Source organism: Talpa occidentalis, unplaced genomic scaffold (assembly GCF_014898055.3).
Source record: "Talpa occidentalis isolate TD23 unplaced genomic scaffold, MPIMG_talOcc4v2.1 talOcc4.7, whole genome shotgun sequence".
Taxonomy (NCBI): Eukaryota; Metazoa; Chordata; class Mammalia; order Eulipotyphla; family Talpidae; genus Talpa; species Talpa occidentalis.
Window position 1 is genome coordinate 74,539,829 of NW_023605083.1, and position 26,327 is coordinate 74,566,155.

A 26,327-nucleotide genomic window follows, 5' to 3' on the forward strand; every position below is an offset into this window, starting at 1 on the left:
CTTTATCTTATAAAGCAGTTACTTAAGTGAAGTATTTAATTATATTTTTCATAACAATTTACTTTGTAAAACCTAACTTTTCCTGCACAGTCATGAAAAACAGGTAGAAATATGAAGGAATGAATGGGATTTTATTCTTATGAGTACAAATAAAACAATGTAAAGTGTCAGCTGAAGCATGACCACGATTGGTATTGTGAGTGACTCACAAAAACAAGATACTTCATATCCAGTTGTTTGGCTTCTGTTGCAATTGTCATATACAGTTTTAAATGCATACGTTTCCAGTTTTCTGAGTTAATTTTTACACTGAATAATCAAAAAGAGAATGGAAACCAACTTTATAATGACTTGTTAATATTAGAATCACTGTTCTTGACTTCAAAGTTTTAAAATTCTATTTTCAGTAGGATTTTAATGTAGTGGAATATGTCAACAATCACAGCTGAAACGAGTAAAATAGAAATGAAACGTGTGCTTCTGTATTTAAATATCAAATTTTTTCTTAAACTCGTCAGATTTAGCAATTTAGAATTATTTTTAGTGGGGGTAACTCGATAATCCTACAGCTGCCCAAAGCAGACAAGCTCTCCGCGGTTTCCCAGGGCCTGGCAACTCTGCGCCTGCGCAGACCTCCCCTCCTGCTCCTCTTCCTCTTCCTCCTCCAGGGGCGGGCCAGGCGGACTGCGGTCAGGGCGCGCGTGGATGACGTCGCCTGGCACGTGCCCAGGTCGCCAGTGGTAACCCCGAGTCTGCGGAAGTGGAGACCGGTGGCCCGGCGGCTGAGACAGGTAACCAGTGAGCTCCTGTTTGGGTCGCTGCCTTCCTCTTCTCTAGCGTCGGGATGGCGGCGGGGACTGTAACATCCGCGTTCTCAAGGCGATCGGGCGCCCTTTCCTACCCTTAACCTTAGCCAGGACCGCGGAGAACGCTTGTCCTTGTCAGTCCTCCCGGAATCCGGGGACTGAACCCATCAGTCCGGGGGACCGGACTAAGCGGCCACTTCTCTCCGCCGGCGTTCTTGGGCTGGCAATGGGCGGTGACTTTCCTCTCCTTGGTCCACCGACCCTTCCTCAGCTTGGAGTTGCCGCCTCCTTTCTCGCCTGCCTCCCAGCCCTCTTTACCCTCCCCTTTGCTCCCAGCCCTAATCTTGTTTAAAGAGACAGAATACTTACAGATTCTGTTCATTTTCGAGAGCAGTGAAACCCATGCACCTCCTCTACCTGGAGAATCCTTACTGAGAGCACCAAATTTTGAATTTTGTTCTCTGTCAGTCTGGAGTTTTGCTCATTAACGCCTCAGGGGTGTGGGGGGAGGCATTAAGGGATTGTTGCTGTAATGTGAGAATCAGTTGTCATAAGAAATGATCCACATGCACCCAGTCAGTGTTGAGATGGAACAGTTACGGAATTTCATGATAATGCTCCTTGACCCTGGATTTCTTTTAGACTCGAGCAATGATCCTTTGTATCTTGCAAAGATAGCTATCAAAATAAATTAGCGCTGGGATTAATCTGATGTAGGAATACAAGTCATTACAAAGCCAACCAGAATAGATATGAGAGGAGAAATAGGATTAAGAAATCTTTCATCTTATTCGTGGTTTCATTTTGTATTTTTTGTGCGGGTTTTTTTTTTTTTTTTTTTTTTTTTTGTGGGACCCTCGCCGGCGGTGGGGGAACGAACCAGGGCTGCAGAGGCTGCGGGCAGCTTCACATCCCAGCTCTCAACCGCTGAGCCACCAGGGGAGGCCCTCGTGTGTTTCATTTTTTAGTACCCTATAAATGACCTTGTCAATTAGATTGGTAAGATTAGGTTCTTAGAATCTTTGGGGGACAAAATAGAATAAGTTTATGGAATAATAGTAGTTGCTCATTGTTGATTCTCTGCCACATCCCCTGTCTGTGTTCAACTATTGCTTGTGTTTTCATCTTAACTCATACAACAACCTTGTGAGTTAGGAATTATTATCCCTAATTTACAGAGGAGGAAACTGAGACTCAGTTATGTGAAACTAACTTGCCAAAAATTCACAGTAACTAAATAGCAGAGCTAGGATTTAAGTTTAGGTCTGTGGATGACTTCAAAGTCTGTATTTCTTCTTTTTTTTTAAATTACCATTAGTAAATTCTAGGCCATTTACTATTGTCACAAACAATTCTATGAGTTTCTTTACTCATCTATTCAAATGATTTGACACTAATACTTTTAGTATTAAGTTCTTGTATAAATCTGGAATTAAAACACCCAGAAAGCTTAATTTATCATCACCCTACACACACACAGACACATACATACTCATTATCATCATTTCTTAAGAATGAGATAAATGGCAAATAAGATTGCTCAGTATAACCCTTATGTTTGGAGCCCTTGGGGAATGAGTAATTTTGGATAGTTGAGTTTTACCCCTTTAAAAATGAAAATCATCTTGATTGTTTTGGGTGGAATTTTTTTTAAGGTACTAAAAAATTCCTTCCTTTCTTAAACACCAAATCTACTGAACAGATCTTAAGGTTCCCTTATGTCTCAGAGCAATCATTTTGAATATAATTAATTTTTGTTGTGTTTTAATATGTTGATTTCCTCAGAACTTTTATTATATTTGACCTCCAGATTGCTTTCCATTTTGGGTTTGCCTGTATTTTTTGTAGTCCATTCCTTAATGTCATCAAGGGACAGTAAAATATAGTGATTAAAAGAAGGGTCAGGACATTTCCAGGATTCAGAACCAAGTTCTGCCATTCTGCCATTTCCTAGCAGCACAATGAACCTGGGCTTGAGTGTTGACCCTTCTGCACCTTAGTTTTCTCATTTGTGAAATGGGAATTCTAAGAGAACTTTTCTCAGAAGTTTGTTGTGAGGGTAAAATGAATTAATATACATAAAAACTTAGAGTAAACCAGGCATATTATAAGAGTCATATAAGTGTTTCTTAATATTTTTTGTCTGGTTTTGGCCTTAGGTTCTTTGAAAATTACATTTTAGTTCTTTGAAAATTCTTTGTTATTCCTTGAATGATATTTGATATATGGTATTTATGAGTTTACTAGAGAATTAAATTATCCCAGCTTGAATCCCTTAATATAAGCCATTTTGGGAAAATGTTAATTTATTAAATTCATTTTCATTATGTCTTGTAATGCAATATGCCTTTTTCTTGGGGTGTTTCGAGTGGAGATTTCAAATATTTCACTTTATTATATGTATCAAAGCAATGGATTTAATTTTTGTTTTGAATTTGGAAGATATTCCAGTGTTTTAAACTATGGCTTACCATTACATGGGAAGCTTCTCTACTTTTGAATTGAATATCAGTTGATTACATGCCCATTTATGGGCCAGTATAATATTGCACTCATATTATCATGATTTGATATGGATAAGAATCTCCTTATAAAACCACCACTGTGCACTGGCCACACATAAAGGTATCTCCTCAGTGTAGTTTTCTTTCCTTCTTCAAGGAGAGAAAAAACCCAACAAACTGATATGTGCCCATTTTCAATACCAACTTTTAGTTGGTGTCCATAGTTCGAACTTGAGAATAAGTGATCCATACTTTATTTTTGACACTCATCTTAAATTTCCTCTTGAAAACATAGGCTATATTTTTTAAAGATTTTTTTTTATTGTGGTAAACTATACATAACATAAAGTTTACTATTAACCATTTTAAGTTTACAATTCATTCGCCTTAAGCACATTTGCAATGTTTGCTTATCACCATTGTACACTTCCAGAATGTCTTTATCATCCTAAATAGAAACTCTGTACCCATTACACACTAACTTCCCATTCCCTGAGCCATACCCCCACTCTACCCTAAACCCCAGTAATCTTTATTCTACTCTCTTTTTCTATGGATTTTGCCTATTTAAATACCTCATATAGGTGGAATCATATATTATTTATTCTTTGTATCAGAATTTCATGACTTTTTATGACCAATAATATTTTATTGTATGTATATACCATATACTGAACTCTGGTGTGTATCAAATTAAGTTTTTTTAGACTTTTCATTTTATATGATATGAACTTAGTATTTGGTGATTTGATTTGACTGTGAACTTAGTATTTGGTGATTTGATTTGATTTGGTGATTAGCAACTAACATAACATGGTTATTGAACTATGGACAAAATAACTGATAAAAAATGTTAAACTGGACCTGGACTTACATTAGAGTGTTACTTTTTTCATCTAATATTTAATTAAAGTGAGTAAAGAAAATAATAAAAATAATAACCTAGTATATATGTGGTGTTTACAGTATGCCAGGCATTGTAGCAAGCATTTTAACTATAAAATGCTATCTTTATCTATAAAGTACCTACCTATGAAAAACTACTAGATACTACAACTGATCTGTTTTACAGATGTAGAAACTGAGGCACTGAGAAATTCTATGAATTGTTAAAATTACAAAGCTGAGAGGTGGTGAAATTGGAATTTGAACTCAGGATGTGTAACTCCGGAGTTGATTTATCCTAAATTATGAGTTGACATGTTAATATCGACTTTGCAGTGGAAATTGTTTTGCCTACCACACTGTTCCACTATACACTCCTTTTATTCACTCTTTAAAACAGAGCATTACTTTTGAGCTTAGTAGGCAATGGAAGAGCAACTGAACCCAACAGGTTAACAGGTGCTGCTCATTTGGTTGTGGTGATAACATTTTAATAGATTCAGAATGCATTTTCACAGCTTAGCTCATATTATCTTTCTTTGAGAGCCTTGTCTTTGCAAACAGATGCTGAAACTTTTAATGATGTCATATTGCATATATATTGTGTTGGTGTGTTACTTTTACTATTGTACAATGCCCACTCAGCTCTTCTGTGGATATAGAGAAAATTTTGTTCATGCTGTTATTGACTGTCAGAATGGTTTACAGTGTAATCATTTTGTTGGGAACTCATTGTTCTGTGTTGCTTGATTCCTGAAGAAATTATCTTGAAATAGCATTTTTATATACATAATCAATTTCATTATAATTTTTCTTAAGTTTTTCTTTTGCTTACATTTTATTTCTTTAACACTTGCAGTTGTGGCTTTGGTTTTTGAAACAGGTGGAAATTAGCATATGCTTGATGTATTTTGGCTGCAAAGTAGACACATCAGCCTGTTTCTTTTGGCACCAGTAACGTCTTGAATATAGCAAGTATGGTGCATATTTGGAGATGTGAGCTATCTATGTCTAGTTGACGTGGAACGATAGAATGAATGTTAAGTGTTCAAAAGGTCCTTAGGTATATCTCTCACTTTTCATTACCAACTACTGCTGGTAATCTGAAACCTAGGGTGATTAAATAACTTGCTTATATATAATATTACAGTAATTTTTTAAAGAAGAATACTTTTTTGCTTTTGAATCACACCTCATTGAGTTTTGATGTGCTTATATATAAGAAGGAACTCTCAAGTTTTTTTTTACCATATGTACTTAATTAGCATTCTAGTTGTAATATGTTCTGGATGAGAGATAATGACCTGAGTTAGGTTGCAAAGAAAATGAACTATGTTGAGTCCCAGGGATACTTAGATTAAATTGATAGGATAGGCTATTTTAAGGATTTGATTGTGAGAGTGAGAGACTTAGAATATAGAATTAAGGAGGGTTTTGGGGGTTTCTTCCCCCTGTGAAGAGATTGGAACATTCACTTATTCCTGGGGTGGAAAGAGTTGGGAAAGAGGAAGAAATTGAGGTAGAGAGAATTTAGGGAGCTGGGTGAATAATGAAGCAAGATCCAGACGAGGGTAGTGAGAGACAGTATCCAGATCACAAGTCATGATCAAAGAGGGACAGTTCTTCCACTCTCCTGGGAGAGATGTGGAGAAAGGTATAGGGGTAAGATGTAAAGAAGTTTATAGTGTAGGAAAGTAATAATTGAAAGGTGTTTTTTGTTTTTTTTGTTTTTTTTGATGATGGCAAAATTTCTTAAGTGGAACAGGGAAATTTGTTAATATTGAGGTGAGGATATGGATTGAGGAGAGAGGTAGAAATTTAGAATGGTAACTGAGGGGAAAGGACTGGAGTTTAACTAGAGACAGACACAGAAGGTTGCCTTCCTGGTGCTGAGGATCCTACTGAGGTTGGCAGTGTGAATATGTAGTGTCAGCTATTTTCATGGCTGTGTAATATTTATGTATGTACATATTTATGGTAGCCCCCCTTATCTGCTGGGCAACCACCCTAGTGAATGCCTGACACCATGAATCATATGGGACCTATATAAACTATGTTTTTTACTAATACATATATACCTTTGATATAATTTGATTTTTAAATTAGTCACAGTAAGAGATTAATGACAACTGATAATAAAATAGAACAGTTATAGCAATATATTATAATAGAAGTTATGTGAAAAATCTTATATACAAATTTTCAGGTGCAGTTGACTATGGGCAATGGAAACTAGGGAAAGTGAAATTTCAAATAATGTGAGACTACTGTATTTAGCTTTTGTTGAGCTCAGCTCTCTGAGTTTAGAATAGACACTTTAGATGATTCAGTGCAGGCTTAGATTAGAACAGGTGTGTCAAAGGATGAAAAGGCACAAAAACTGAGGTTAAAATGCTCAGGGATTGATAGAAGAAATGGACCACTTTGTCCAGAGAAGGCCACAGAGCAAGTGACTCTTCTCAACTTTGGAAACATTTATAATTCTCTGTTATGCGTGCAGTCCTGAGTACTGTAGGATGTTCAGCATCATGGCTTTATCTACTGGATACCAATAGCTTGCCTCTCTAGTTTTGACAACCAAAAATATCTCCAGAAATTGCCAGTTGTCCTCTGAGGGACAAAATTATCCCCAATTGGAGCCACTATCCGGAATCAGAAGAAGCAGATCAATTGGAGAAAATCCAAAAGCCAAAGAACTGGAATCTCAACAAAACAAGTAAAAATCATTGGCAAGTAAACAAGAGAGAGAGTAGGGAGAATAGAGGGTATGTTCTAGATTAGAGTATGAAAATTAAATATTTCAGAGGTGAAGCTGTTCTAGGTAATGAAAATGTCAGGAATGTATCATTGGTTTGCTGAGTGGCATTCAAGCAAAAGTTGTTGGCATTGAGTAGGTAATTTTGGAAGAAAAAGCAAATAAGCCTAAGTTATAGAAATAATTGGAAAAACTATTGTGTGTAGCCTAAGAGTTTCTAAATTGAAACCAGAACTAAGACTTTCTGAATGTTCTCTCCTCACTCATCTGTTATTTCTTTCTCAGCTATTTCTGACATTGTCAATTCCCTTAACTTGTGCCTCCCTCTTGCAGTGTTTCAAAAGTCTTAGAAATTATCCAGCTTGCTTTTTGTAGTACTTTTTAAGTGAATAGTTTTTGTTGTTTCTTTTTCAATAGGTTCTTGATCTGATTTTGTGGTTCTTTACCTCTGATTATACTACTTTTCAAAGTGGCCTGGTTCTGTACTGTCACCTAATTTCAGGCTGTTTCTTTTGCATTTGGGCGTCAACTCCCTACCTCTCTTACAAGGCAGCAAATAAAAAGAAAATTATCCACAGATAAAAAGTGATCTAGATTTTGTTATTACAGGTGTTGTCTTGCAAAATGAGATGTAAGTAGATGCCTTGATAGTTTTACTTAATTCTCACTCAGGTGTTTTTCATAGATGCTGATCAATTTGATATAGTATAAAAAGTGGCTTTTCTCAAGGAATAGCCTATGATTGCTAAATCCCCCATTGGTCATTACTAATGTTACTGTATGACCTTATTTCCATATTTAATTATAAGGATTTCTATGAGAAAGATTAATTTACTATCTCAACAAATGGTGACCAGTATTTCATAAAGACCTTGGTGTTCAGAATCTAGCACCTTAAAGGAGAAATGGGTTGCTCTCTCTTTATCATGAATATGAACATTCATGGTGAGTATAGAATACTGAACCCAAAGCATGCCAGATGCAAAACGTTTTCAAATTATTGTACTTTAAGAAGCAACAGCATCCCATTGGTTGCCTTTAGTGACTGATGAAACTGAATGATTTTTGTGTCAGTGCTACAGTGCTGGACAGGTATAAGATTCTTTGATGGTCACAGCAGAGCCCATGGACTTCAACTGTTGTTTATAGTAAATATTTTTTATTCAGAATATGGCTTAATATCTTTACTAATAAAGAAAGTGTTTCTGGTTCTGACACATATAGTATATGTTGTGTTTAATAATTTTCTTACTATGCTTTAAAGAAATAATATTTTTTTATACTATGGTAAATTGTAAATGTTATGCAGTATTTATAATATTTAACTAGCTTATGGCCAATACTTTAAAAATATCCTTAGGTTCTTTCCATTTTAGTATAGTCCTATATTCATTCTCTAGGTTTACTTTTTTTCTTCAAGCATTATCAATGTTTCAAAGGCAAAAAAAACCTGAATTTTTAAATATCCTACTTAACTTTAACATATTTCCCAATTGTCAGTTAAATGATCAGATTTCAAAAATATCTGAGTACGTAAAGGTCTTCTAATGATATTTAAGCTAAATCAAATGCATTTTCTTATCTTGCTCCCAAATGTTTCTCAATCTCCAGGAATTAGTTGAAATCGCTTTTCTTAAGAAGGATGAACTGAACACATATCCAATTCACCACCAACATCTAATGCTGGGAGTACATTTTATATCTCTATAAAGATGAATTTGAAAGCCTTTTAGAGAGAAGGCGGCACCCATTTGTAGTGTGTAAATTCTGCATCTACCTCTAAATAGAGAAACCTGTGTTCCTACAAATAGAGAAACCTTTTGTTCCTACAAAAGACTAGAATGTAAAAATGAGATCTGAATGTTTCTAATATTTTTAGGGAAACTTTGAGTGATACTTGACCTGATTTTGCCTTTAGATGCAGTACTGTTTGCTGAGTTCATCTGTCCAAAGGTAGCCTTGTGACAACCACCAAATAAGTTGCTAAATGGAGGGTGTCTATCTTGATTTCCTGCTAAAGGAAATGTAGACAGGAACTACACTGAGACAGGAACAGAGGGACCTCTTGCCCTTCCTACACCTTTCCTGCTGAAGGAAGTATAGCTTCCTGTAGAGGACAGAAAGACTGTCAATGCAGGGTAGGAAAGGGGACTGTAGGGTCAGGTGGAGGACAAGAATTGGGGGAGGGATAGCAATATCCCCCGAATTGCCAAGAGGAGACAAACTTACCATTTATACTACAAGTTTTGAATTATGGGAAGTTCCTGAAGATACTAAACAACAAGATTCCTGTAAGAAGCCTTACCGCTAGTGGTTAGTTAGTGGTAATGTCAGTAGGAGCCATTTTTTAGTATCATTGAACTCCACAGTGAATACTAAATAGTGCTGGTCAGGAGATGAGAATTGGATTAAGCTGATGGTTCTGAGACTCTAGTTTCTCAAGCAGCAACAGCAGTATCACCTGGAATTTGTTAGAAATGCAAATTTGGGGGGCCTGGTAGTCTATGTTTTAACAAGATCTTCAAGTTATTCTCACTACACATCAAGTTTGAAAATCCCTGGCCCAGGCAATTCGAAGTGATTTAGAACCACTTGGCTACTTGTGGTGGCAAAGACAAAATGCTGAGAAAAAAAAGAACAACCTTTAATCTTCTTGCAGGGATGGCGTTTCTCTTACGGAGTTATTGTATTTCAAGTGAAGCACAGAAAAGGTACTAGTGTCTTCACTAAAAGTACCAGTAACAGGTAACACTTTTTTTTTTTTTTTAGGATTTTTATTTATTTATTTACACAAGAACCAGGGTACAGGCCAGATTCACAGGAGGGTGAGAGGATTCACCAGAGACAGAGCGGGGAACAGAACAGGCAGACTGACTGAAACACACTGTTGAGGAGGGGAGCAGCGGGTGAGACAGGAGAGGTCTGTTAGGCCATGTGGGGCCCTCGCCAGCAGGCCGAGATTGAACCAGTGCTGCAGAGGCGGTGGATAGCCTTACAGTGCTGCGCTCAACCACCTGCGCCACCAGGGGAGGCCCAACAGGTAACACTTTTTGTGGGTGAATACCCTAAGCTCATGGTTGCATTTCACACCACAGTCTAGATAAAAGAGAGTTTTTACCTTGCCTCCTTTTTAATTTTAAATATTTATCCTTTGATGATCTTTTTTGTACTTTATATATTCAATAACCCATGAGAATCCTCCTTTGAGGGCTTTGGATAGCAAGAGTCATTTCACTTAACTCAAATGGTTCCGAAGCATTAGGGTACATAAGAGCTACCTGAACATCTTATCTAAATATGGATTATTAGTCCCTAGGTATGATTTAGTAAATCTGATGTAGTGTCCAAGAATCTGCTTTTAAGAGTGCGTGACCTGCTCAATTGATTAGTGCTTGTGATCTTCAGATCACACCTTGAGAAACACTGTGCTAGATCTTGGAAAAGAGTAGAGATTTATCCAATTATAATTTTATCTTTGGGGATTCTGAGATAGAAATGTTTTCTTGAGTTTGAGAATATGCACAGATTGAATCTTAATTGCTAAATGAAGCTACCTGAATCTTTTATATTTTTGGGAAATTGCACAGAGACGCTTAGGATAAAATTCTGTGAGTGAAGACCACTTTGATAGTATAAAACATAATCAATTAGCCTTTAAAATATTGTAATTCTATAATTACATAGAGTCCCCATAGAATTTCCTTCACCAATGCACCTGTTCATCACCTCCGTCCCCTGTGCTTCTCTCTCCCTCCCTCTCATCCCTCTTCCTCCTCCTCTCCTGCAGTATGTCTCTGATTTATAAGTGTCCATTTTTGCTTTGTTGTGTTTTGTATTGTTATTATTTTTTTTACACTGATGTCTTATTTGGTTCCCCTATATTCCTGCTTTAAGTGAAACCATCTGATATTTTTCTTTTACCTTCTGGCTTACTTCACTGAGCATAATTCCTTCTAGTTCCATCCACGTTGCTGCAGATGGCATGAGTTTATCTTTTTTGATTGCTGAGTAATATTCCATTGTGTACATGTACCACAGCTTCTTGATCCAGTCATCTACTTTTGGGCATTTGGGTTGTTTCCAGGTTTTACCTATTGTAAATAGTGCTGCAATAAACATAGGTGTACAGATGTTCTTTTGAATCACTGTTTTTGTGCCCTTTAGGTAGATCCCTAGTAGTGTAATTGCCGGGTCATATGGTAGCTCCATTTTTAGTAGACTGAGGATCCTCCAGACAGCTTTCCATAGTAGTTGGACCAGTGTGCACTCCCACCAGCAATGTAGGAGAGTTCCTTTTCCACCATATCCTCAACAGCATTTGTTGTTGCTAGTTCTTTTTTTTTTTTTTTTTTGATATGTGCCATTCTTACTGGTGTATGGTGATATCTTATGTGGTTTTGATTTGCATTTCCCTGATTATAAGAGATGTTGAACATTTTTTCATATACCTGTTGGCCATTTGCATTTCCTCTTTGGAGAAGTGTCTTTTAAGTTCTTCTGCCCATTTCTTGACTGGATTGTTTACTTTGTTTTTGTGGAATGGTGTGAGTTCTTTGTATATCTTTGAGATCAGTCCCTGTCATTTGACTGGAGTGCAAAGATTTTTTCCTAGTCAGTGGGATGTCTCTCTGTTTTGGTTAATGTCTCGTTTGCTGTGCAGAAGCTTTTCAGTTTGATGTAATCCCAGGTGTTTATCTTTTCCTTACCTTTCTTTGCTTTGGGTGATGAGTCTTTAAAGATGTTATTGCAATGTATGTCTTGTAGTGTTTTACCTATATTTTCTTCTATATATTTTATGGTTTCAGGTCTTATGTCCAGTTCTTTTATCCATTTTGAGTTGATTTTTGCGCATGGTGAAAAGTAGTGGTGTTTCATTTTTTTGCATGTGTAGCACCCCTGTTCTTTCAGCTGCTTCCCTCATAGAGTCCGCTGCCTACCATTTTCCTCTACCTTTCACTCTGATATTCTCCTCAAATACTTAAGTGCCAGCCTTGTTGCTCTCATTGAACATGGACCTTATTTTATGAAATAGTCCTAAATTTTGCTGAGAAGTGGTTTTCTGAACATTTTAATTTCCTTGTCTCTTTTTAAAATATAGACATAGATATAAGTATAAAACTAAGCTGATTTTTAAAATCAGCGTTTTTTTAAAATCAGTGTTTTCTTTTTTTTTTTTTTTAGAGACATGTTTTTTTTATTTATTTATTTTATTTGTTTGTTTGTTTATACATGCACTGGGTACAGTCAGAAGTGCGGGAGGGTGAGAGAATTCACCAGAGCCAGAGCGGGGAGCAGAGCAGGCAGAAGGACCGAAGTACACTGCTGAGGGGAGCAGCGGGCGGCAGGAGAGGTCTGCGCGCCATGTGGGATCCTCCTCCAGTGGCTGGGGAGCAGCCGGGGATCGAACCGGCACTGCAGAGGCTGCAGGCAGCTTTGCAACCCAGCGCTCAACCACTGCGCCACCGGGGAGGCCCTAAAATCAGTGTTTTCTTGAGTTGTAGATGAGGTGATTTAAAGTTGTATATAAACATCTTTGACTTTTAATAGTTACATCTATTTTAACATATGATGGGAAAATGTAAATTAGCAAATCAAACCCAATGATTTCATGAATCTTATAAAAAGTGAGCCAATGATAAAATGGACTGAAGAGAAAGATTTAGCAAATAATAATGCAAATGGTGGGAGGAGGGCAGAATTACTAAAGGTGGTACATAAATGAATGAGGTTTGGGAAGTGTTTAAATATGTATGGTCTTTATCATAATAGACAAAATAAATTATAAATTTAAAATGCTATACCATGTTGGAAGAAGATGTATACTTAGTGTAGAATAACTCCTTAACTGCAAATTCCTAATTAAATTAGTTGTGCCTCTATTTTAAATAGAGACCTTTGAAACACTAAGCTTACATTTAGTCCTTGCTAATATCATTTATATCTTCTTACTGAGTCTTTTGTTCCAAATTATGTAAGGTTTCCTGTTTTCTGTAGGGCACTTGTGAGAAAACCACTGGTAAACTTTGTTTCAGTGGCTTGCTATTCTTTTTTTTTCCCCTCTAAAAAATTGAAGTTTTTTTGAAATACAATTCATATACCATAAAATTCACCCCTTAAATATGTACAGTTCAGTGGTTTTGGGTATGTTAACTACTGTGAGTTGTATAATCATCACCACTGGCTAATTTTAGCATATTTTCATCACACCAAAAGGAATTCCTGTACCTGTCAACAGTCACTCCCCTTCCCCAGTGCCTGGTAACACTAACACTTGTCTCCTTACTATGTGTGGCACAGAATGTAAAAAGATTACTCAGAGTCCATGAGTAGCAGAACAATGAGAAGCCTAGAGGGATTGCACCATGAAGGCATAGCCCAGCTGCCAAGGGCAGTCTCGTTTTTATTTAGAATCAAACAAACAAAAAATCAAAGAAGCAAGCAGGCAAGTGGGGAATGCACAAGTATTTGGGGATGCATAACCAGCTGGCCCCAGCCAAGGCTGGGAAATCAGGGAGAGATAACATCTATTGCTGTTTTCAGTACATGCTGTTTTCAGCATGTATAGATCCTCATGCCAGGACTTTTGCCCTGAGAATTTCCTTATCTCAAACTTTCCCTGTTCATATTCTGAGTGAAAGGCAGAGAATAGTCAAGGCACAGAATAATCAAGGCAAAGACACAGAATAGTTGAGGAACAGAATAATCCAAGTTACCACCACTACTAATCTACTTCTATCACTGAAGATTTGTCTATTCTAACCAGTTCATATAAGTGGAATCCTTTGTGGCCTTTGATATGTCTTCCTTTCATTTGGCATGTTTTCAAGCCTCATCTATGCTGTAGAATATACCACTATTTCATTGAACCACTTTTTTTTTTAAGATTTATTTATTTATTTATACAAGCACTGGGTACAGTCAGAAGCACGGGAGGGTGAGAGAATTCACCAGAGCCAGAACTGGGAACAGAACAGGCAGAGTGACAAAATACACTGCTGAGGGGAGCAGCGTGCGCTGCAGGAGAGGTATGTCGCGCCATGTGGGACCCTTGCCATCGGCCGGGGATCGAACAGGCACTGCAGAGGCTGCGGGTAGCTTCGCAGCCCAGCGCTCAACCGCTGCGCCACCAGGGGAGGCCCATGAACCACTTTTGTTTAACCATTCATCACTTGAATATTCTGGTCATTTTGTTGTTTTTAAAAAAACAATATTAAAAATACATTGAACTTTTGAAATAGTCTCTGGATGACTCTGTACATGAGTTGTAAAGGACATTCATGTAATGAGTGGGAACTGGATTTCAAGTTCCTTGAGATGACAGTGAAGAGTCTGTATCTGTTATTTTTTTGTGCTGGTGAACTATATAGTCTACAGGCTGGAGCAAGACTTTTTTCTCCACAGCAGAATGTTCGTTAATAATAAACTTTTTTTACATTATTTCTTTAAAGGCTGACCTTCAAAAGTAGCTTCTGTTGAAAAATATTTTTCTACATTTGTAGACAAGGAAATCCTCCTGGAAAAGCTGATATTTTTATCTGTATTTTCTCTTCCAATTTCTTTATTTTTACCCTACTACACTCTGTAACCAAATTCTGTCTAGAGCCTGTTTCAAATATATGAATATTTATAGACAATAATAAATTTCATTCTCGTGGAATTATAGAACTTTTATTAATTTTTATTAAAATGAAAATCCCTGGGTGTTCTGATAAAGCCCTCATTTAAAATACTAAATATTAGGCCAGGTTTTTTAAAAATTTTCAAGACTATATTAATTGAATTTTATCCACAAAAGTATTCAATAGTTATTTTATCTTGAGTTGGTTGTATGCAAAGCACTTTAGGCAGTAGTGCTTTGGCATCTGCTGTAGTCATACCTTGTTTCAATTGTTGTATTCAGATTCTACCATGAGGAGAGCGACTGAAATTGAGTATGATTGGTATTACAAAGATTTTAGAACCATGTCACATGAGAATTAGGTGATAGAACTGAGGTGGTTCACTTTTTTTTTTAAGATTTATTTATTTATTTATACAAGCACTGGGTACAGTCAGAAGCGTGGGAGGGTGAGAGAATTCACCAGAGCCAGAGCAGGGAGCAGAGCAGGCAGAAGGACCGAAGTACACTGCTGAGGGGAGCAGCGGGCGGCAGGAGAGGTCTGCGCGCCATGTGGGACCTGCCTCCGGTGTCCTGGGAGCAGCCAGGGATTGAACCGGCGCTGCAGAGGCCGCGCACAGCTTCACAGCTCAGTGCTCAACCACTGCGCCACCGGGGAAGCCCGGTGGTTCACTTTTTAAAAAGAAGACTCAGTTTCATGAAATGCTCCCAGCCATTCTTGTCTGTAGAAATCTTATCCTTTTGTAATACTGCCAAATATGTTTTATGAAGCCAATATTACACTAATGCCAGAACTGAACAAAGACAACGCAAAAAAAGAAAACTACAGACCAAGCTCGCTAATAAACACTGATGCAAAAACCCTCAATAAAATCCTAGGCAACAGAATCCAACAGTGCATCAAAAAGATGATTCACCATGACCAAGTGGAATTTATTCCAGGGGCACAAGGATGGTTCAATATTTGAAAATCAATTAATGTAATCCAACACATCAACAAAAAGAAAAACAAAAAACATATGATCATAACAATAGATGCTGAGAAAGCATTCAATAAAGTTCAACATCTGTTTATGATAAAGGCTCTTGAAATTCCCGGGATAGAAGGAACATACTTTAACATAATAAAAGCATATATGACAAACCCATAGCCAATATTATTCTCAATGGTGAAAAGCTGAAAGTATTTCAGCTTAAGATCTGGAATAAGACAAGGATGTCCACTCTTACCCCACTGCTTTTCAATATAATACTGGAAAGTCCTAGCCAGAGCAGTAAGACAAGAGAAAGACATAAAGGAATCCCAGTAGGAAAAGAATAAGTAAAACTATCACGATTTGCAGATGATATGATAATATACATAGAGAATCCCAAAAATTCCACAAAAACTAATCAAAATAATCAACCAGTTTAGTAAAGTAGCAGGATACAAAATTAACACAAAAAACAATAGCCTTTCTGTATACAAACAATCTAAAGAAGATGAAATCAAAACCATCCCTTTTATAATTGAAACCAAAAAAAGAAATCAAATACTTGGGAATAAACCTAACAAAAGAGGTGAAGGGCCTATACAAAGAAAATTATAAAACATTGTTAAAAGAAATAGAAGAAAACATAAAGAAATGGAAAGACATCATCTGCTTATGCACTGGAAGAATTAACATTATCAAAATGGCCAAAAGCTGTTTACAGATTCAGCACTATTCCAATAAAAATTTCAATGACATTCTTCAAAGAAATAGAACCAATATTGATGAAATTCTAATGGAGCCACACAAAAACCTTCAATAGCCAAAGCTCTCCTGACTGAAAAAGAGAATGGAAGTATCACACTCCCAGACTTCACCGTAATACAAAGCCATAGTTATTAAAACAATATGGTACTGGAACAAAAACAGACAGGCCAATGGAATTGAATAGAAAACCCAGAAATAAACCCACATCTTTATGGACAACTAATCTTTGACAAAGGGGTAAAGTATTTGCAGTGGAACAAGGAAAGTTTGTTCAGTAAATGGTGCTGGGAAAACTGGACTGCTGCATGCAAAAGAATGAAGGTAGGCTACTACCCCATACCATGCACAAAAACCATCTCAAAATGGATAAGAGTACTGAACATAAGACCTGAAACCATAAAATATATAGAAGAAAATATAGGCAAAACACTACATGACATACATCTTAGTAACATTTTTAAAGACACATCCATGAAAGCAAAGAAAGTGAAGGAATAGATGAACAGCCGGGATTATATCAAACTGAAAAGCTCTGTACAGCAAAGGAGACATTAATTAAATCAAAGAGACACCCTAATGATTGGGAGAAGTTTTTGTACTCCATACAACTGATTCGGGACTGATCACAAAGATCTACAAAGAGCTGACAAAACTCAACAAAAGCGAACAATCCCGTCAAAATGTGCAGAAGAGCTAAAAAGACACTTCTCCAAAGAGGAAATGCAAATGGCCAACTGGTATATCAAAAAATGTTCAACATCACTTGTAATCAGGGAAATGCAAATTAAAACCACCATGAAATACCACCTTACACTAGTAAGAGTGGCACATACCAAAAAAAACAGGAAACAACAAATGATGGCAAGGATGTGAAGAGAAAGGAACTCTCCTACACTGCTGGTGGGAATGCAAACTGGTGCAACCACAATGGAAAGCTCTGTGGAGGTTCCTTAGCCTACTAAAAATGGAGCTACCATATGACTCAGCAATTCCACTCTTAGAAATCTACCCAAAGGACACAAAAACTTAATTCAAAAGGATACCTGCACCCCTATGTTTATTGCAGCACTATTTACAATAGGTAAGCTATGGAAACAACCCAAATGCCCAAAAATAGATAACTCAATCAAGAAGATGTGGCATATATATATGTATATATATGCCATATACACACATACACAGGATGGAATACTATTCAGCAATCAAAAAAGATAAACTCATGCCATTCACAGCAACATGGATGGAGCTGGAAGGGATTATGCTCAGTGAAATGAGCCAGAAGGAAAAAGAAAAATACTGGATGGTTTCACTTATAGGAGGAATATAGGGGAACCAAATAAGGATCAGTATAAAAAAATTATAAATAAAAAAAAATTAATGGGCAACAGCAACTATAAATCATAGACATTCTGCAGGGGAGGGGAAGGGGGAATGGATCAAAATGAGGAAGGGAAGAGCACAAAGGACTATGGTGATGGTGCACGGGTGAATTGGTGGTGGGAATTTTACAGGGACTACACCTGAGAGGAGAAAGCATACACTGTACAAAAATGTAGAATGATGTAAAAAAAATATATATATATGAAATATTTTCAAAGGAAATGTAGCTGTTGATTTATTAATCTTGTTTTTGTTGTTGTTTGTTTGTTTGTTTGTTTGTTTTCCCAGTAGGAAACCTGAGCAAATTTAAAGACTTCCATGTGGGAAATGCAATATTGGTAAAAAGGAGGTAGTGGTGTTTCATGACTGGGTGTAGGGATAGAAAACAGAGACCACGGACTTAACCTGAGTGTTGAGAACAGGGGTAGATTGAAGAGGAATAATGCAGTAGCCCAGATAACTACTAGCAGGTGACAAACTGAAGGTGCTTAGGACAGATAGGAATTTGTAAATCACAGTGGACTCAAACAGGAAAATATAAGATAGGGGTCAAACATTGATTCAGAGGGTATAGTCAAAATGAAGTGAGCACAGACTCAGAAGTCCTAGTAATAGCATTGATGTAATGGCTCAGAATTGTGACTGTGGGTCAAACATGGGTTATTCAGCTTCTTAGTTGAATTTCTTTTAGTTATTGTTCCATAAATATGAGCACTGGGCAACAAAGCCACGAAGGGAAGAATGCAGTGGGGTTACTAAATCCTTGGTCATGGTTAAAAGAAGAATAAAATTACAATACAAAATAGATTTAAGATAAAATTTTTAGTTTAATTTATGTTTAATGTTTAAAAACACAGTCATTATTCATCAAAAATTGTGGTGGCGCAAGGGGTTAAGTCTCAGCACTATGAAGCTGCTGGCAGCCACTGCAGCACAAGTTTTGTCCCTGGCCAGATTGCTAACCCACATGGCGCAGCAGACCTCTCCAGTCTTGCCCGCTGCTCCCCTCAGCAGTGCATTTCAGTCAATCCACCTGTTCTGCTCCCCACTCTGTCTCTGGTGAATCCTCTCCCACCACCTGCCAACCTGCACCTCTGGCCACACCCTAGCTCTTGTATGCATGAATAAATAAATTTTTTAAAAATGTGGAAAGGATAAGGTATGATGTTTTGGGTGCACTGAGCATTGTAAAACCTGAAAAGTGTCTTAAAACTCCTACATGTCAATCTGTTAGAGACTTCTCATTTTCATTGAGTCCTCTCTTCCATTAAGTATTAGCATGAGATAAAAGCTATGCACAGCTGCTATATCTGCTCTTTGTAGTTACCTTTCTTTCTCTGACCTTCCATGCTCCCTTTACAGCCCTGAACCCCACCCTCACCTTTGCTTTTGCCTGGCCTGGGTTTCTGTTTGATTTTCCAGATGACGTGGATATAAGGTAGCATGGTGTGATTACTCTTTAGAATTGTCATGCAGTAAAAGCTGTGGATATGTAAACTAAGAATATTCTGGAGTCCAGCTGCTTGAGTTCAAATCTTAGTAATCTTGGATACGTAGCTTCTCTGAGCATCATTTCCTCAACTGTAAGAGAGGGCTAGTAAGAATAAAAAGTATTGCAAAAGTTTAGGGGAGGGCATCCCCTGGTGGCGCAGCGGTTGAGCGCTGGGCTGCGAGGCTGCCCGCAGCCTCTGCTGCACCAGTTCGTTCCCCGGCCGCTGGCGAGGGTCCCACAAAAAGAAAAAAAAAAGTTTAGGGGAGTATCAGATACATAGCAAGTTCTCAATAAATGTATTTCTTCCTCTAAGTAGGCATCTGATAGATGTTTTCACTATTTTTATGTGTTTTGTAAATACACTTAATCAAGCCCTTTGCCCTCTATATGAAGAGTTGTCAGTAGGCAAAGTCTTGTTCATTAAGATAGAAAGGCCCTTGGGCCTCCCTGGTGGCGCAGCGGTTGAGCGCTGGGTTGCGAAGCTGCCCGTGGCCTCTGCGACGCCGGTTCGATCCCCGGCTGCTCCCCGGCCACCAGAGGAGGGTCCCACATGGCGCGCAGACCTCTCCTGCCGCCCGCTGCTCCCCTCAGCAGTGTACTTCGGTCCTTCTGCCTGCTCTGCTCCCTGCTCTGGCTCTGGTGAATTCTCTCACCCTCCCACGCTTCTGACTGTACCCAGTGCATGTATAAACAAAACAAACAAACAAACAAATAAATAAAAACATGCCTCTATAAAAAAAAAAAAAAAAAAAAATTAAAAAAAAAAAAAAAAAAGATAGAAAGGCCCAGGGAAGAGGGAAAAATAACGGGATTACATAAGGATAAAAACAAACGATATAAGAGACTTATCTACAGGCTGTGCTATGATTGATTGACTAATCTTTGTTATGTTCCATTGATATATCTTTAACAGTTTTGATGGAGAGGTTATTTTGCAGTTTCAAAAATTAGATATTTCATATGAAGTCTTTAATTGTTGATAGTGCCAGGAAAAAAATCAGTGTTGATAAGACACATCTTCAATGTAGAAATCAGATGTTGCAGTTTAGTAGATAAATAACATTTACAAGTGCCTTCACTGGTCAGCCTCCCTGGGCAGGCATAACTTCTTAAAAAAGAAGCAGAAATGTATAATATCCTTTTCTTCATAACTGTAATGATTTCTCCCTGGAATCCTTTTCTCATCACTCTGCTCTAATTTAGTTTAGTCTACTTTGCAAGCAAGTAGCAATCAAAGGGATACATTCTTTTCTCTTTGAAAATAGGGTAAAATCACTTCCAATGTGATCCTTGCAACCCAATGCCTTCCGATAATGTGAGCATAAACACATTAGGCACCAAAGAGAAACAGCATCTGGATGCTGAGATGTGATGAGGCTAGCCAGAATAAACACAAGCTGCCATCAGGGAAGCTGAATTCCATCACATCACATCATGTTGAAGCATAATTCAGTGTAGTCATACACCGATGTGGGTAAATCAGTTTTTGCTTTCAGTGTTCACATTTTGGACCCCACTCTCGCTCCCCCCTTGACAAACTGCAATATATAAATCAAGCCACAGCTGACAGTGATTTGCTTTCTTTATAGGGGAAAAGGGTCTTTGACTCTGATTCTGACTTGGCTTCACTGCATTGATCTTCATCACAAGTGCTTTTTATAATTCCCACAATAACATTAACTCCAGTTGTGTTATTTTTTTTTTTGGTGGGAGGGCATGTGCATATCACAATAGGGGCTTTCATTTCATGCTCGCAAATTATATGCAGTCACTCTCATATGCTTCATGACAGCAGTAAATTTAAAAAAAAGAGAGACTATTTAAAACTTGAGACCAGAGAACACAGTTTATCTTATTTACAATTTGACTTAATGATTGGTATTTAAGTTAATATCATACCACATGTAGTAATCTTGCAAAGAGCCATGTATTTTTATTTATAGTTAAGGGAATAAAGCAAAATCCCCTTTTCATAATGTTATGTTGCATTATTTACTCAATGATAAATGGCATTGCCTCATGGGTGTGAGTTTTGCAGTGAAAGACCCTATTGTAGCTTATATTTATATGGGGTTTGCGGGGGGACTGGTTGTTAGAATTACAGTTCCAAAGGGAATTTAAACTCTGAATATCCTGTAACTTGTTTAGTTAAAACATATAGCTTAATGTTGTTTTAACACTGTATTTTTACTTGAAGTAGAAGAAAAATAAAATGGAAGGAACACAGGAGAAAAACAATGTTAAAATGATGAAATGAAATGACTGAAGGCATATTGGCATATCCTAAAATCAAAGATTAAATTGTACCAGAGATCATGGTGATCCCCTTAAGTGGTTTGTTTTAGCTGTTTAAAACTAACTTAATAAATTTTAGAGGTTTATTAACCATTTAATGATGTCAGTAAATGATTTCTATTATATTGGGGAGATATGAAAATTAGGGGCTGAGAGAAAAATTCTCATTGGAAATAACAGAGGTCCAGAAAACAATGGAAGGACAACTTTTAAATGTTAAAGAAGTTGGGGGAGGGGTTGGAGCATTTAACTCAAATATATTAGTTCTAAAATCTACCTATAGGGTAAAGTAAAAAGTATCAGACTTTTCTGCCCTCCCACCATTAGGATAGATGATGGAACCCTGTGGTCCCGAATGCATGCCTGATGGCGGGCACATGGAATAGGATGTGGGCATATGTAGATGGGATTCACCTGGGCTAAGACTGGGCTTTTTAAGGATGGCGTCACAGGGAGGACAACAGAAGCAGAGAAGCAGAGAGGCAGCCAGAGAGTCCAGAAAGAATGAAGACTTGCTGGGAGCTGGGAGGCCTGCCAGCCTCCCGGCCTCCCAGCACCCCTGCCTGCTGTGTACCTGGTAAATCCCAATAAAAGCTTGCAAAAGCCACTGAGGACTCCAGGATTCGCTGGACTCCTCCTTTACCTGGTCTACTGGATCAGAAAACCTGCTCCGTGTCCATTCCTGCCATTACACTACCTCACTTTATTCATATGGTAGAAAGTAATTGTTTTTATACCAGTAAAATAGTACCCATTTGTAATTGAATTATCAGGGGTTAGAGAGCTCAAGCTTTTGAGAAGCTTGAGCTTCTCAAAATCAAGTCCATACTATATATATATATATCGCTTTGTGATATATCACCTTGTCCAATATTCATGAGAATTTCTACCAAAATAGCAGAGGTTGATATTCTTTCAGAATATATGTTTTGAAATAGAACAAAATATAATGAAGAGGAAATGCCAATTTCAAATAAGGTAAAAATTCGTGCAGGCACCACTCATTCAAACTTTGGATAATTCAATCAGAAATGGGGTACCATTTTACTAGCATAAAAATAATCACTTTCTACCATATGAATAAAGGGAGGTAGATTTTAGAACTTATATATTTGAGTTAAATGCTCCCTGTAGGATAAGGTGAAAAATCAGGCTTTTCTGCCCTCCCGCCATCAGGATAGATGAGGGAACCCTGTGATCCTGAATGCATGCCTAATGGGGGGCACCTGAAGTGGGTACACCTGCACTAAGATTGTGTTTTTAAGGGCCGCGTCACAGGGACGCCAGTAGAAGCCAAAAGAGAAGCAGTGGAAGCCGAACGAGAAGCCGAGAGAAGCAGCAGAAGCCCAGAGAGAAGCAGAACGTCGGAGAGCCCACATAGAGTGAAGACTTGCTGGGGGCTGGGAGGACTGCCAGCCTCCCGGCCCCCCCAGCACCCCTGCCTGCCGTGTACTGGGTAAATCCCAATAAAAGACCTGCATAAAACCACTGAGGACTCTGACTCCTCCTTTACCTGGTCTGCATGGGATCAGAAAACCTGCTCTGTGTCCATTCCTGCCCCTACAATTGGCGTAAGTCGGCAAGATGATCCATGCAGACGGGTATGGAGCCCTCCGAAGACCTGGAGGGACTAAGGAGTAACAGGCTGATTCCCTGTGACCGCGTTGGAGGCGTCATGGCGACACAGGAGAGGGACAAGGTCCGGAAGCTACAGGATGAGACCTCGCATGGAGAAGACGCCCGAGTGGACCAGCCAATAACCCCTGAGGCAGCAAGAACCGTCGGGAAGAGAACCATGATTCAGAGCTCGCCAGTGCTGATGGCAGGGAGAGACCTAATGGACTTGGACTGATGGACTGGACTGACAATCCTGCCAGAAGGCGGAGGACCTTGGCAGGTTATGTTTTTCTGAGAATCTGGGGTGGCCAGTGGGCCTTGATGGCCAAAAGCAGCCTGTGTATGCCCAGCCAGGCAGAGGAGAAAAGCCAACTGAGAAGGCAAAAGCTGGTGCTGATGCTAAGTTTGGGAAACCTTGAGCGGCTGTTAAGCAGCCTGGGTATGCTGAAGACCTGTGAGTCTCGTAAAATCACCTGTGGGTGATGCCCTGCTCATTCCTGAGTGAGGGTGAGGAGCTGAGGAACCCGTCCTTGGGGGACGGATGAGGAACATGGCTTGGGGTGGAGCCCAAGCCGAATGTAGAGTTTGGATCCCTGACCCATGTGCTTGTGCAGTGGGTTGGCCTGAGTGCAGGGGTCTGTGAGTCACATTGGTGGCTATGAAGGCCGAGTGTTGGAGCGACTGCCGACAGAAACCCTGAGGGTTGGCGATTACCCCCAACAGTATAGAATCGCCAATCCCAGAGCTAGTGCATCCTGGGGGTGGATGCGGTGTGTGGCTTGTAGCTGAGACTACAGCCAGAGAAGGCCAGGAAGCCTGACAGCTCCTGGCGTGTTACAGTAGATGCTGTGAGTGTTTCCCCTCCCTTGTATGAGCAGTGCCTTTGGCAGCAGATTTGGTGGCTCATCTGCTGGTACTAATAATTGTCTTTTGCACTAGGTTGGGGCCCTGCCTGGACTTATTTGTGTTCTTTTGTATTTTGTTGTTATATTGTGATGTATTTGCTTTGGTGGGCCATGGCTGCATTGTTTATGTTTGCTAAGAAAATTGTGTGTGTGTGTATATATATATATATATATATATATATAGACTGTATGGTGGAAAACCCTGAGGGGGTGGACTGTTGGGTAAGGTAAAAAATCAGGCTTTTCTACCCTCCCGCCATCAGGATAGATGAGGGAACCCTGTGATCCTGAATACATGCCTGATGGCGGGCACCTGAAATGGGTACACCTGCGCTTTTAAGGGCCGTGTCACGGGGACGCCAGTAGAAGCCGAAAGAGAAGCCAAGAGAAACAGCAGAAGCCGAGAGAGAAGCAGAACGCCGGAGAGCCCAGATAGAGTGAAGACCTTGGTGGGGGCTGGGAGGACTGCCAGCCTCCCGGCCCCCCAGCACCCTTGCCTGTCGTGTACCGGTTAAATTCCAATAAAAGACCTGCATAAAACCACTGAGGACTCTGACACCTCCTTTACCTGGTCTGCATGGGATCAGAAAACCTGCACTGTGTCCATTCCTGCCCCTACACTCCCCCCACCCCAACTTCTTTAGCATTTAAAATTTGTCACTCCATTGTTTTCTGGGCCTCTGTTATTTTTAATGAGAAGTAAAGTGTCACTCTGATGAGAAATCAACTGTCCCTTGTGTCATTGTTCTGGCTTTCAAGATTTTTTTTTATTTTTGTTTCCAGTGTGACTATGATGTGGCTAGGTGTGGTTTCCTTTGCATTTATCCTTCTTGGGTTTGTTCATATTGTTGACTTATGTCTTGTATCAAGTTTGTAAAATTTTAGCTGTTATAAAAATAAATGGTTTATTTTGGAATACTTTTGGATTTACAAAAAAAGTTACAAAGATAATAGAATTCTTACTCATAACCCAGATTTTCCAGATGTTAACATCAAACATAATCATGGTTTACTTGTTCAACTATAAAAGTGATATTGGTACAATGCTAATAGCTGCAATATTTCTGTTAATGTCCTTTTTCTATTTTAGTAGAAATAATCCAGTAGAATAGTCCAGTAATAGTCCAAATTTTAGTTTCTTTTCAAGACTTTGACACTTTTGAAGTGTACTAGTTATTTTTTTAGCTTTATGGACTGGTATGTTTATTTCCTTCCCCAAGTGTGGGATGTTTTCCTCTATTATTTCCTTAAATAAGCCCTCTGTTCACCGGCACCCCCTTCCCTTCTGGGATACCCATTCTTATGTTGACTTCCTCATTAATCTAGCGATCTTTCAGTAGCATGTTCTTCAGTCTCCATGTAATGGGAGGGGATGTGTTCCTTGATTTTTTTCACGGTTGATTTCTAGTTTGATGCCTTTCTGATCAGAGAAGGTAGTTGTCATGATTTCAGTATTTGTTTATTTGTTGATGTTTGTCTTGTGACCCAATACATGGTCTATCCTGGAGAATGATCCATGTGTACTTGAGAAAATGTTTGTTTTTTGGGGGGTCCTGCGTCCAGTTTCCTATGGATGTCTGTTAGGCCCATGTGGTCTAGATCTTTATTTAGGGCTGTTGTGTCATTGTTTATTTTTTGTGTTGTTGATCTGTTCTTTGATGAGAGTGGAGTGTTGAAGTCTTCTACTGTATATGTATTTTCTCTAATATGTTTTCAGAGGTGAATGTATTTTGGTGTTCCTTCACTTGATGAGTATATATTAATGAGTGTTATATCTTCCTGGTGTATTGTCCCCATGAACATTATATAGTGTCCATCGGTGTCGCTTGTCAACTTTTCTCATTTTAATTCTGTTTTGTCTGATATAAATATGACTGCCCTTGCCTTGAGGGGGTGGGGGTGGGGGAGGCATTTGCTTGTAGAATTGTTTTCCAGTTCTTTACTTTCAATCTGTTTATCTGTGACAAAGATTATTCTCAGTGTTTCATCATTCTTTCTCCTTTGTACCTCTCTTTTCTTTTTTGTGTCTTTTTATATCTGTATCTTTGAGAGTACTGATTTATTCTGTCATTTCACTTATTCTATTTTTGTGACTTCTTCCAGCATTATTTAGCTCTGGAGAGGTATTTTAAAGTCGGTATGATTAACAGGAGTCTAACCTGAGAGGGTCTCATAGAATAATAAATAATAAGCCATAGGAGCTGGGGTCCTGATCTCCACCAAGTAAGGGATACCCACTCATGGGTCAGTACATGTTAAGTACTAAACCTTAGACATTTGCATATTTTGGGGGGATGATCCCTATTTTCAGTGGATAAAGAAAATTCCATA

General features: G+C 38.6%; 1 protein-coding gene across 8 annotated transcripts in view; it reads left to right on the forward strand.

Annotated features, from left to right (window-relative positions):
- The first annotated feature begins 752 nt into the window (after positions 1-752).
- Positions 753-26,327, forward strand: part of AOPEP (aminopeptidase O (putative)) — a 405,018-nt gene continuing 379,443 nt past the window's right edge. For 7 of the 8 annotated variants that reach the window (XM_054689497.1, XM_054689495.1, XM_054689499.1 and 4 more), the window contains exon 1: positions 753-791. The gene's annotated coding sequence lies outside the window, so the exon portion shown is untranslated. Of the gene's footprint in view, positions 792-9,609; positions 9,696-26,327 lie in introns of those variants that run through there. The other variant, XM_054689496.1, reaches the window with a different exon arrangement.